Source organism: Cuculus canorus, chromosome 3 (genome assembly GCF_017976375.1).
Source record: "Cuculus canorus isolate bCucCan1 chromosome 3, bCucCan1.pri, whole genome shotgun sequence".
Classification (NCBI taxonomy): Eukaryota; Metazoa; Chordata; class Aves; order Cuculiformes; family Cuculidae; genus Cuculus; species Cuculus canorus.
Window position 1 is genome coordinate 80404031 of NC_071403.1, and position 12196 is coordinate 80416226.

The following is a 12196-nucleotide window of genomic DNA, read 5'->3' on the forward strand; positions in this document are numbered from 1 at the left end:
AGATTTACAGCGAGAGACGGGTAATATAGTGGGTGATGACACTGTGCTCTATGAAACGCCTCTATGAGGTAAGTCTGTGTGGCTGATGCTCATGGAGTGTGGAAATATTATCCCATCCTTTTCTTTTTGCATCCCTACATCCATGGATGGAAGATATTCCTCACAGTGTGGAAGGGCAGCTTCAGCCCTGCCCCCTCCTTCAGTGGTTTGAAAATTGTTTCAAGCTACATTTCAGCACGCAGTATAGCATGAAAGATGCGCAAAGGCCCGTCATTTAACTCTGAATTAGGATCTTAAATCTCAGTGTCAAGTGCTTTCTGCCCTGGTGTGGGTCTTGGTGCCTCTGAGGAAGTGCCTTCATCAACATTCGGAAGTTTTCTCTCTGGTTGACTAATTCAGCTGCGGTAGGGATCCAGCTGGCACTGCACTGAAATTGTTTTCATTTACTACATGCTCTAATGTTTGCTCTGAAAGCTGCTGCTGCAAGAGAAGACACTTTTCCATCATCTGCAGGAGGGTTTCAGTGAGGTTATTAAACTTGTGCTTTGCTGGGTTTTCCCTCTTTTGCCACTTACTTTAATGATGCTGTTGAAGCTCTTCATTCTCGTGCTGTTGCTGATCCAGTTGGTGCAGATCACATGGGCGGCATTCCCAGGGAGACTGGGTCACCCAGAAGAAGAAATCAGCTTGGGAAAATCACTCCTCCTTTTTTCATACATCCTTGTTCCTCCTCCCCCCATCTGCCCGTGTTTGCGTGTCTCTCTCTCACACACACACAAAAAAAATCATAAAAGCGGGAAAAAAAAGCAAAAAAAAAAAAGCTTTGAAGGCTTAAATCTCAGATGTGAGCTTACTTGGGCTTTTATTGCCCTTTTTTTTTTAATCCAGAAAAGCTTATGTGCACTCAAAATGGCAATTACTTGAATCTAATTGGAACCATTTTATGTACCTCCAGAGTCATTGCTTGATCTCAATAATAAATGAACTTACAAAATATATTTGTTACTAAAGGAATTGTAGTTGGGCAGGACAGATCATCAATCATGATTTCCTTTTGTAGGCTTAATATGAACCTCATTTGATTTTGAACAAAACAATGTTAGCTGAAATATTAGCTCCTGTACCTTCAGCTGTGACAGAGAAGGGACTGTGGCTCCTACAGATTTTTAAATCCTGGTTTACAAGTTAAAGACTTTAACTGACATGTAATTATTTAATGAATTTACATTTAATTTTAATATAAAAGTAAAGAATGTAATGTTGAAGTTCCAGCTGAGATCAGGACCCCACTAAGCGAAGTGCCTGTGCACTCGCTCAAAGAAAGGATTACTTCTCAGACAAACCAGCTTTTTGAACCTGTTCACTGCAGGAGCACTGGTTTGGCAGAAGTGATGGAGCAGGGCTGGGTTGCTGGGGCTGGGAACGAAGTGTCTGAAGGGAGGGACCATGGCAGGCTGTGCTTTGAGCAGTTGAATTATTTGGGACTGCATTCTTGGTAGTGGGGCTTGCTTCAGAAAGTTCCTGTGTAGAATAGAGGGCAGACGGAGAGAGAAAGGAAAGGTCCTTCATCTCTGGGGTAGACTGGCCATTGGGAATGCAAAGCCTGAACTCAGACAAGGTGCTATCAAGCTGCAGCATATATGAGAGAAGTGGCTTTGCGGTGGTTGCGCAGAAGCCTCGGGCACAGGTAGTGCTTGAGTGGAGATCACAGATACATTCTGCTCAGGTTATGGCTTGATAGTGAAGGAATAAAACTTGAATGAGGTTTGACTGAGTAACTGTTTCTAGTGGTCAGATTGCTTTGGGGGAAGGGATTTGGGACCGTGTGTTTGCCTGGTGAACTGAATAAAAACATATTCACTCCCATCACTGAGCTGTTTTAAAGAACAACCTGGTAGAAGAAAATGGTAGAAAAACCTACCCAAAGAGAGGGTGGTCACACATCCTTACATGGCATCAGTGCTTTCTGCCAAGCCAGCTGCTCATCCCCTCTCCTCTGCCTCCTTCCAAAGCTGCCTCTCCCCTTTTACATGCCAGGAGAACAGCACATACAAGCACTCCCTAGCCTGGTCCAGAGAAAATAGTCAGAGTTAGCTTAAATGCATGAAGTTTTATCCTAACTTGGAACATATGGCAAGTACTGAGTCGGAGAGTTGTTGTGTGTGTGTGAAGCGGAGGAGGCACTAACCCTTGCTGAGGATGTGGGAGAAAAAGGTGATCCCTCTCCCTGTTCCCTGCAGCCAGAACAGGATTTATGGCTGTAGCATGACACCATGATAAAGAGGAAGCCAGTCACAAGTTGGGTGCCAGTTTGTGGATGAAATACAATGCAAAACTACATCGTGGTACATGCCATTAGCGTGCCAATGTAGAGCTCCATAGATGCTGGCAAGCCTGCGCACAATCCATGGCAAATATCCTTCAGCCTCTCTGTGGGAACAGCCGAGCAAAGGCCATGGCCCCGCAGGAGTCCTCAGGAGTTCTCTTGCCTCACCGCAGCCCAGTAGCACCCTGGGATCCCACCCTGTTTCCACCCGGGCCTGCCCCAGAGCTGCTCTCTGGATCACGGCAACTTCGCTTTCAAGTGGTTTTCCCTCTAGGCTGCTTTAAACACTCCCTTATCAACAACTTCTGTACAGATAAAAGGTGCATTCAACAAGTGTATGAAATCACTGTCAGCTGGCTGAAGTGATGACAGTGTTAATCTAGGTCCTGTGCCCTCCCCATGCTACCTGGGCAGGCAGAGGGAGGCATGGCCTTGGGCTACACCTGTACAGCACAGGTGAATAAAGCAGTGCCTGGGAATGCTTTTGGGTCTAGCCAAAAGCCAGTGATGGGTTGTACTGTCAGGATGACTCCGGTATGCTTCTAGGCCTGGCCAAGAAGCTCTCTCCCAAACGATTTCCAGCCGTGGTTTGTTCTAACATTCCTGGGACCATCCCCAAGCAGCAGTTTGCATGCAGCCACCCTGGTGCAGAAGCTAGCAGTGAAGCAGGCTTTTCCGTGCCAGCTGGCCTCCGTGCCCAAGAATGTTCCCAGGCGCACTTAATTTACCAGTAGAGATGTAGCCTTAGAGGAAGAGTTACAAACAGGGCTGTGCGTCTAGCTTGCTCCCATGGAATTTTGCCCTGGGCTCTGGAAGGAGAGGATTTTTCTTCTCTGGAAATGCCCAGGAGGAATGTAGAGTGATGTGCTGTTGAAGGGAAGGGAAGGGAAGGGAAGGGAAGGGAAGGGAAGGGAAGGGAAGGGAAGGGAAGGGAAGGGAAGGGAAGGGAAGGGAAGGGAAGGGAAGGGAAGGGAAGGGAAGGGAAGGGAAGGGAAGGGAAATATGATGCATTTCTTGTCATGTGTTTGAGCTGTCATGCAGGTAGTGATATGACAGGTTGCTTCGGTATTGCTGGGCCTGAATTTCTAGTCAATGCTCTAACAACGATATCGATGGTGCCTTCCACACAAGTGAAGGAAGAGTTGCAATTTCAATAAACTGAGGAGAAACTAGACACACTCTGCCCACTGAACCACAGTTTCTGGCCTGAGAGCCTTGCCCCGTGTCGGCTTTGCAAGACCAGCATGGTGACTGAAGCCTTCCAAGCTGTAGATGCCAACTTCCAAATGTCCGTGCTACATGGCTACTGGCCTAGTAAGGGTAGGATAGCGATTCACTTCCCCACAGTTATCTTGTGGTTTCATTTTTCCCCCTTTAAGATGGAATCCAATAGAGGTTTGTTCTGCTTTTGGGATGTGAAATATTACAGTTAGAGAAAAGCTCTACAGCCTCCTCATTTGGCTGGGTTATTTAGCCTCTCCTGGTTTTATTACATAATTTCTATCAAAGTAGTGATATGACAAACCTCTTTGTCAGTGGCAGAGACACTGAAGGGATTGCCAGAGCAGTTACACCCCTCTTGCGAGACATTAAAAAATACTCATACTCCCTCTCTGACCACAATGGGGATATTCCTCCTGCTAATCCACTGCTTAATTTAAATGCTTCATTTAAATGATCACCATGTGGCAGCTCAGGAGCCTCCTTTCCACATGGGGTTTTGGGAAAGCCATGGAGCAGATCAAAAGCAGAAGAGATAGACTTTAGACCCTAAAGCTGACTGCTGCAACAGCTGATACCAAATGTGATGGGACTGACAATGCCCCATAATGTCAGCAGCATGTGTTTGAGTTACTTAGGTAGCTTGTACACATCCATTTACCTGCAGAATGGATAAATCAGACAGCTTAATGCACTGGGGAAACTTTCTGCAGGCAGTTAAACCAAGGATATCAGCGAAGTCTTCAATTCCTGCCCTTTGTTATTGCTTCGGAATTAGTAGCAAAAGCAATCAGTTCTTGTAGTAAGTCTATGTAGGCACACAAACAGCTTGTTGCAGTAACATGTCTGAGATGTGCAGTCATTAAAATTCTCACACACAAAGCAGACCAGCATAAGGCCCATGTGCTACTTTGGCCAAATTTTATGGCTGTGGTGAATGGGAGCTACCCTAGTTCTTGCATACGTTGAAGAGAATGAGAACCGAAAACCTAAAAGGTTTGTTAAATACAGGAGAAATATTTCATGTAGAAGCTATCATCATGATCCAGTGTAGAGGAATTTAGTATTTCTAATTGAATTAGAATTCATTATTTCTAATGAAAGCAAACATGTATAATATGTGTACAGCTGTTTCGACACACATGACTATGTGGTACAAACAGCATTCAGCCAGGCTAGTTGTGAAATCCCTTCAGCTTAAGGAAAATAAACCTTTATTTTATCATATGTGTATGTATTAATTTGGAGAGTTTGTAGAAATGCTTTTTCAAAGTTTTGGCTTGGGTAAACTCAGCTGGTTTTATCAGAACCTGTCCAATATTGTAAGTGAATGGAAGGAAAGAAAAAATAACAATACTTGCATATTATTAAAGTACTGCATTTTTTTAACCTATCAAAATTCCTTAATATTAATGTCTGACATTTTAGGAGTTGCTTAGGGGAAAAATAGATAAAAAACAGTCTACTTTTATTAGATTTATTTTGTAAGGAAACTGTTTTCCCACCAGCTGCAGAAATGAATGTCACATTCAATTGCATAACTTGGAATTTCAGTTTTCCACTGGTATAGAGAGAGTGGCCCTGATTTTGCAAGGATTTATTATTATATTTTAGATCCTCAGGGTTATTTCTAGGCTGTGTGAGCATCTGAACCAGAACTTCCAAAATCCGTCAGTCTGTTTAAAATTATTTGAGGTAGCAATTTTGGACTTGCCTTGATCTTACTTCTTCCCTGACTCATGTATTGGATGCTTTTTCTAGCAAATGAAGAGGAGCAGGAGAAATTTGGGGAAGCTCCTTTTTCTTTTTCAAGTCCAATGGCTGTCATGGCTGTATGAAGAGGCTTGGGGTGTGCAGCAGGGAACAGAGAGCAAGCGAAAAGCTCAAAGATGCAAAATAAAGGGTGTTGATTCCATGGTTCCTCAATTTGTTTGTTTGTTTAGTATTTTGATTTATTTGAAGGGATTTTATTCTATGGCTGACTGGCAGAACGTATTTGATGTTTAGCATCCCTCTGTTAAATAGAGGTGAACGTTTACCAAGTCTGTATTCTTTGAATACTGTAAAGAGAATAGAACATGTAAGAAACGGCAAACTCCCACACCAATACAACACAAAGGTGGCATAGGTCCAGTTAGAGAATGCAGACTTGGTGGGAAAAATGGAATTAGTGATTGTACAACGATGCACATCATGCATGTTTCATGGTACTGCTTTTTCAGCCTAATCCTGAACAGGCTGAAGGACACAGTTTTACAAGCATGTAAACTGAAGGTAGATGGGTCATTCAAATTTCAGAATACAGCAGAAAGCCCAGGTGTGGCAAGGGAAGGGAGTTAAAGGCATTATGGAACATAAAGGTTGGCCCAGGCTTTCCTAAAGTGCTAAGAAGATTGGCTATACAACACCCATCTTGCAGTGGGAACTGAGGTAAAGCAAAAGGGAGGAGGTTACGTCACAGCAGGCAAGGGGATGCACCGCACACTTCTGCTACAGAGACTGATCTCATTTGGGAACAAATCTGTATGTGAATATCCTGACCAATATCTTTATTGTCCTGTCCAGGGTTGTAAAATCCCTCTCCCTTCAGTGCAGACAGACAATTACAAATTTAGAGATTTTCTCCATAGCTGAAGGAGATAATTATATTCCTGCTAGGATTTACTGGTTGCAATAAGAACTGTGGACAAGGCACTGCAGGAATTTGTCAGGAAACTATTGGGTAATAGGTTATGTACTGGGACTTTCAAAAATGTCTATGTGAGCTGACTACTTAGGTCTCATTGAAGTTTTGGGAGTTTAACCCCAAAATTATGTCTAACCTGATTATACATCGTTGAAAAATCTCAGTTTAACCAATGTAGATCTTCGTGCCCCTGCATAACTCTCACAAAAGCAACCGTTTACTGCTCTCTGCCCCTCTTCCCCTTCTGTAAAACAGAGGCAGCGTTTCTTCCTCTGCTTGGAGAGGAATGAGTATGCCAAATACAGGACGAGTACTATGACTTTGGGGCTACAGGTGTTCTGGGGATAAACGATACCATGAAGCAGTTCAATGTGTGCCACTAATAATTAGTTTCTCCACTTTAGAGTGCGTTTTTCTGGAATGCCATAGAGGGAGTGCTGCAGCACTGGAGTAGACAACAGCCTGGGAACAGTCAAAAGACTCTGTTCTCCTAAAACACCTCTAGTCAGTAAATTTTGCTGCACATAAGCAATCAAGCTACCACATAAAGTTACAGGGCGGCAGATGAACTGAGACCCATCAGAGCTCATGAGAGCTTCTCTGGAAACTAGGCAGTGCAGGGAACAAGGGTCATAATTGAAAGCAACTTGCAAATAGCTTTACTCCCAGTGTGAAGCAGGTGCAGCCAGCTGATGGCTTGTGCTGAGCACATGCCACAGGGCAGGGACAAAGCTTTACTATTACTTTCCATAGTTCTGTCTAGTTTTAAGAGGATATTTAAAAATTGGAATGATAATGACCTGAGAAAACATGACTTTGCACCAGAAAATAAAATTGCAAGCATTCATTATCAAAGGCATACTGGCAAAGAAGTGTTAGAGAACAAGAATGCCTGATGATGCAATGGTTTTCATCCTGAAACTAAGTACAGAAAACCTTTTCATATGCCCTAAATCTGCAGCTACAATGAAGCCTTCATACAGACAATCTGCTTAAACAGAACGTCACGCTTGCCTTTATTTTATTTTAATTGCAAAACATTATCCAGTTTCACTGCTAAAACATGCACTTCTTAAGGCAATATGCGTAACTATATTATCCTCCATTTTACTTGACGTCAATATCTCTGCAGTGAGGAAATCATAAGCTTCTGAAGTGGACCATGCATGACGCAGCTGTTTCCCTTTTGTGTGGGGAGATCACCCTCACCTCATTATCTTCCTAACAAAACTTACATAATTATAAAATCTCCCTTTGCTCTGAATCTTCTGAAGAGAATAGTCAGCATCCCTGTCTATATACTGCTTAAACATGTGAACCTGTACCACCAAAACTAGGAGAAATCTTGCTACTGACTTTAGGACAAAACTGAGCCCTGGGATTTCAGATATTTGAAATTACTAATGGCATTATCCTAGCATCTAGCCCCAAACTATAGCAATGCTTAACTCTTATTGCTTTTACTAGATGGTCCTGCAGGGTCTTACAAGTGGGGGTCAACATCATCATCCCTATTTCAATGGAGAGAAAACTGAGGCACAAAGGGAAGAAAAAGGATGCTTCTAGTGTTGGGAAGAGATTGATGTCTCCTTAGTCGGTTCATTGTGTACCGAACCTCCATAGTCTGTGACTATTCATACTGCATGTAATTAAATTTTACATAAGTGGTGGCAGTGCCTAGGAATCTGGCTGGTGGCGGCTCAGTTGTTCTCCAGGCTCTATAGAGGTGTTAGAGTATTTTTTCACCTCTTAATGATAAAAGCCGCAGGCCAAATACTGGATTTTGAAGTTTGAAAGTTTGTAGCATCAAGGGGAAAAGAGAAAAAAAAGGTTCTCATGTTTGCCTCCCTTTTTCCTCTTTCCCCTCAAAATGGATCGCAAATTGTAGGAAATTGCCTTACAATATACAAGTTGCACAGCTATGTGAACTGATAACTGCAGCCTGTATTTGCAAATAGCAACGGTTATTGTTCACTAGCAATGGAAACATACTGGAAATGTATAAAATATTGAGTCTGCATTGTATTTCCTGACAAATTCCAGTTTCCCTGCCACTATGATGGAAGGAAAACTGAGATTTGATGAATAAAATTGAGGCTTACTGTGAAACAGAGCAACAGCTTTGAAAAGCTGCCAGATTTCAGCAAAGGTGTATATGAAAGAAATAGACATTTCTGAATAAACTGCTCCCTCTTCAAAAACAAACCACCATCTTGTATATTATCTTCTTGGGTGAGAATCCATTCTTCATGGAACAGGAGACAGATTGCACTGCGGAAACAATTGATAGATGTTAGAAGACAAACCACCAAAAGACAAATATGTCTTCAGAAAACAGCACTAAGTAATATTTTAAAGAATGGCCACATATCACATTCACACAGATGCCAACAGGAAGCACAGTTCAGGAACAGAAAAGCTTTCAGATAATCTCCACACTTTATGAAACCAAAACCTCAACATCACTAACACATCTTAACTCATTTTCAGAAGTCACCCCTCTAGCATTTGATGCCATACCATGTATATGTTTCGTACTTCAGCACAGATTTTTATCAAGAGGTTTATTCATTAAAATGTGCAAAATGTATAAAAATCTCACTACTATTCATATTTCACATCTCACTTACCATATCCAGGGACAGTGGTCTGAAGTGGGAGTTTTAAAAAAAATGCTCAGCATTGGTCTAACTGGTCTGCTGAAGTCAGTAGTAAAGCTGGTGACTATCAACATGCATAGAGCAATGCAAGCGTTTCTGCAGACCTGCATCTCTAACTACACCAGAAATTAGGCCAGTTTGTGAAGGATTACAAATTACGGTCAGAGACCCTGGTCAATATTTCTCATCTAGGTCTTCCAGCTGAAGTCTTTTTCCCGTAGCCATTGACAACGACGATCGCAATTTAACCATGTTGGAAAAAAGTTACTATATCATGATAGTACATAAATGTGATTTGATGTAGTATTTGTAAGGCGAAAATGCTTGGGGGGGGGGGGAGCTCGGCTTCCAGCTCCCTGTATGAGGCTTTGCAGGAGTCATAACAGCCTAGTCTCCTTCTCACCTCCACCAGCAGTGCAGCCGTGCACCTGGGATAAAGAAACTGAAGCTCAAACGATCGTGTTTCCTGGTTCTGCAATTCCTCACAAGCTCTGTGATACTGTGGAGTTGAGTGGTATATCAGCTGAAGATCCACACCCATCATGGTGGGGTCGCACAATGTCATTCCATTTTACAGAGTTATTTTTCAGATCAAGCTTGCTCTTCAGCTAAACTCCTGTCAGAGAAAAAGACGCCCATTTACACTGAAAAGATCTAGTACAGATGTGGGGTTTTAGGAACTTGACCATGCATATTATTAATCTCCTTTGTGAAAGTTGATTTCCCCACTCCTGAACTTTGTGGAGTTAACTGCACTGATTAATTTCTTGATTTTTTCCTGTGTGCACTGTCTTTTTTTTCTGTTTTTTTTTTTTTTTTTTTTTTTCCCAGGTTTGGTTGGTTTGGGGTTTTTTTCCCTTTGATATAGTGTTTTTTTAGAGAGGTGTTGAGCCAGTAAATACTCAGCTAGCAGCACCTGTTGCTAAGGTTTCAGATCCAGATGTTCCTTTCAGGCACCAAACACAGATCATAGCTATGAACTTTGGGTATTCTTGCGTTTTCTTAGTAAAATTATAGAAAAGTATCCAAATAAGGATAGGTTTTACAACACGGGACAGTCCTTTTTAAGACCAGAGAGAGAAAGAAGAAAATCTCTCCCCCCCCCCCCCCCCAAGCATTTTCCCTGGTGTGGGCACATCCTGGTGTGTTTGCACTCCACAGACCAAGTGCTGCATTTATTATACCTAAATGCACCCCTCTCTAATACTTTCTGTCATGATAAAGATGCTTCTCAGCTTGTAACCTCAGGTGTGGTGATGCTAGAGATGCAGCTGAGCAGGCCTGAGTAGGGTACTCAAAGGCAATGGGCTCTGCAGAGGGGTATTTAGTCAATTGTTGTGCTGATGAGGCATGAACTGTAACTGGACCTTCATGGATGGCACTTGAGAGCCTTATCCAACATATAGGGAAGGGAATGAGATCTGCCCTGGTGAGAAACCTCCACGTAGGGCAGGCAGCATCGGCAAGGTGCTGAGGCATGGCTGCCGTTCAGGTGTGGGTGCCAGGGCATTCAGAGAATGTGTTCAAAGTGCTTTGGCGTTGACTCTTGGGACCTCGTAGAAATAAATGGAAAGGCAGAGTCACTGCCCCAGCAGCTCCTGATCTAAACAGACTGAGAGATGACAAACCAGAAGGCGAAATGTTGTCTTTTATGGCCAAGAGAACAGAAGATGGTGAAAGCCTATTTATGTTTGAAATCAGAGAGAGGCAAACCTACAAGGTCCTCTTGATATCAGATCAGAGTATATGCAGGCTTTCAGAACAACCACAAATACATTTCTCCCTTACAAGGCTCATCATCCCAATATAGAAAGCTCCTGGAGATAACGTGAAGCTGGGCATACAGTACAGTCTATGCTTCAGGCACAAGGAGTAAGTGTTGAGGCAAGAAATGACTTTTTCCTGGCATGACCCACTACAGATTGAACTGCAATGGCAATTTGGAGTTGAAGTGCTCATTTAATGTCAGTGATATGTAAACTACATTGCCATTGTTATTTTAGTGCCGATGTACATAATTGGCATACCCTGAAGTCACACTGCACTTTCAGTTCATGCTAAAGACTTGCAGGAAGTCATAAAATTAAACATTATCTGCTTTGGAATGCAATGGAGAATTAGCAAAACTTTCGAAGGATTTCACCTCACTCTGTGTCACCTCTCTCTCACGTCTCTGTATGCGCAGCAGCGAGTAAAAATCAGGTTAACAAGTGTTGGGAGCTGATGGTATGAAGGAACTTTACCAGCTCTTTAATTACGCTGGTGTAGTTCTACAGTGGGTGGTTACACGGGTATGCGAGCACCTCATCCTGCAGTGACCTTTTGCTACTATAGCTGAAATCACTCTAAGGTGACCAGAGAAGTCAAGAGAAGAAGGTCCACAGGAGACCGGTCCAAATGTGCTGAATCCCTGCCTCAAATTGACGGGTTTCCTACTCTGAAAAGTCGTGAGATGGAGGCAAAAGGCCGCTCCCAAAGGAGGAGGTGGTAATGGAGCTGTCTCAGTCGCTATTGCTTTAAATCCTCCTCCGCAGTAATTCAAGGTGTCAAAGGCTGTCTGTGCCTTTTGCAAATGAAGCCCCTGAGAGGTATTTGGAAGACGAGGTGCAGCGCAGGGCACTGGGAAGGAGCCTGGGCGAGCACCGGGACCTTGGATAATGACGGTGTGCCGGTGGCTTTGGCTTTGATGGGGGCCCTAAATTGCTAGGGACGGCAGAGCTGTGCAAGAAGGGCCAGGCCCCACCGCAGAGCCCAGGCACACAAACAAGAGCCGAGACACCCCTACCCGCGCGTTACTGAACCGCATTGCGATTAGGGGATTTGCGAAGGGAGCGAGGGACGGAGCTGGGACCGGGAGTCCAACCCCACTGCGGGTGGACACCGTCCTCCTCCTCCGTGCCCGAACGCGATGCGGGACCCGCGAGAGGCAGCGGCGAAGCCTTGGAGCGCCGGGGCTGAGCCCCGCTCCCCGGGCAGGTGCCGGCGGGAGCCGAGCAAGGACTTTTGCGATGGGTCTGCTGCCGTGTTTGGGACGGGGACCGCCGCATTTCCACCACTGGAGGGCAGCCACATCTTAAAATAAAATAAAAACACCACAATCCCGAACCCACGGTCGGGAGGGAGCCTCCTCCCGAGCCTGGATGCTCGCCTTTCGGAGAGCGAGGGAACTCCCTGCTTTCCAGCCCGGGCAGAGAGCTGCAAACAGAGTGTATTTATATCTTCGAACTGCTTTTAAAGCACCGGGGTTCTCCCGGTACCTTACGTGACCTTCACACCTTGCTACCCCGGCGCTGAGCGGCGGCG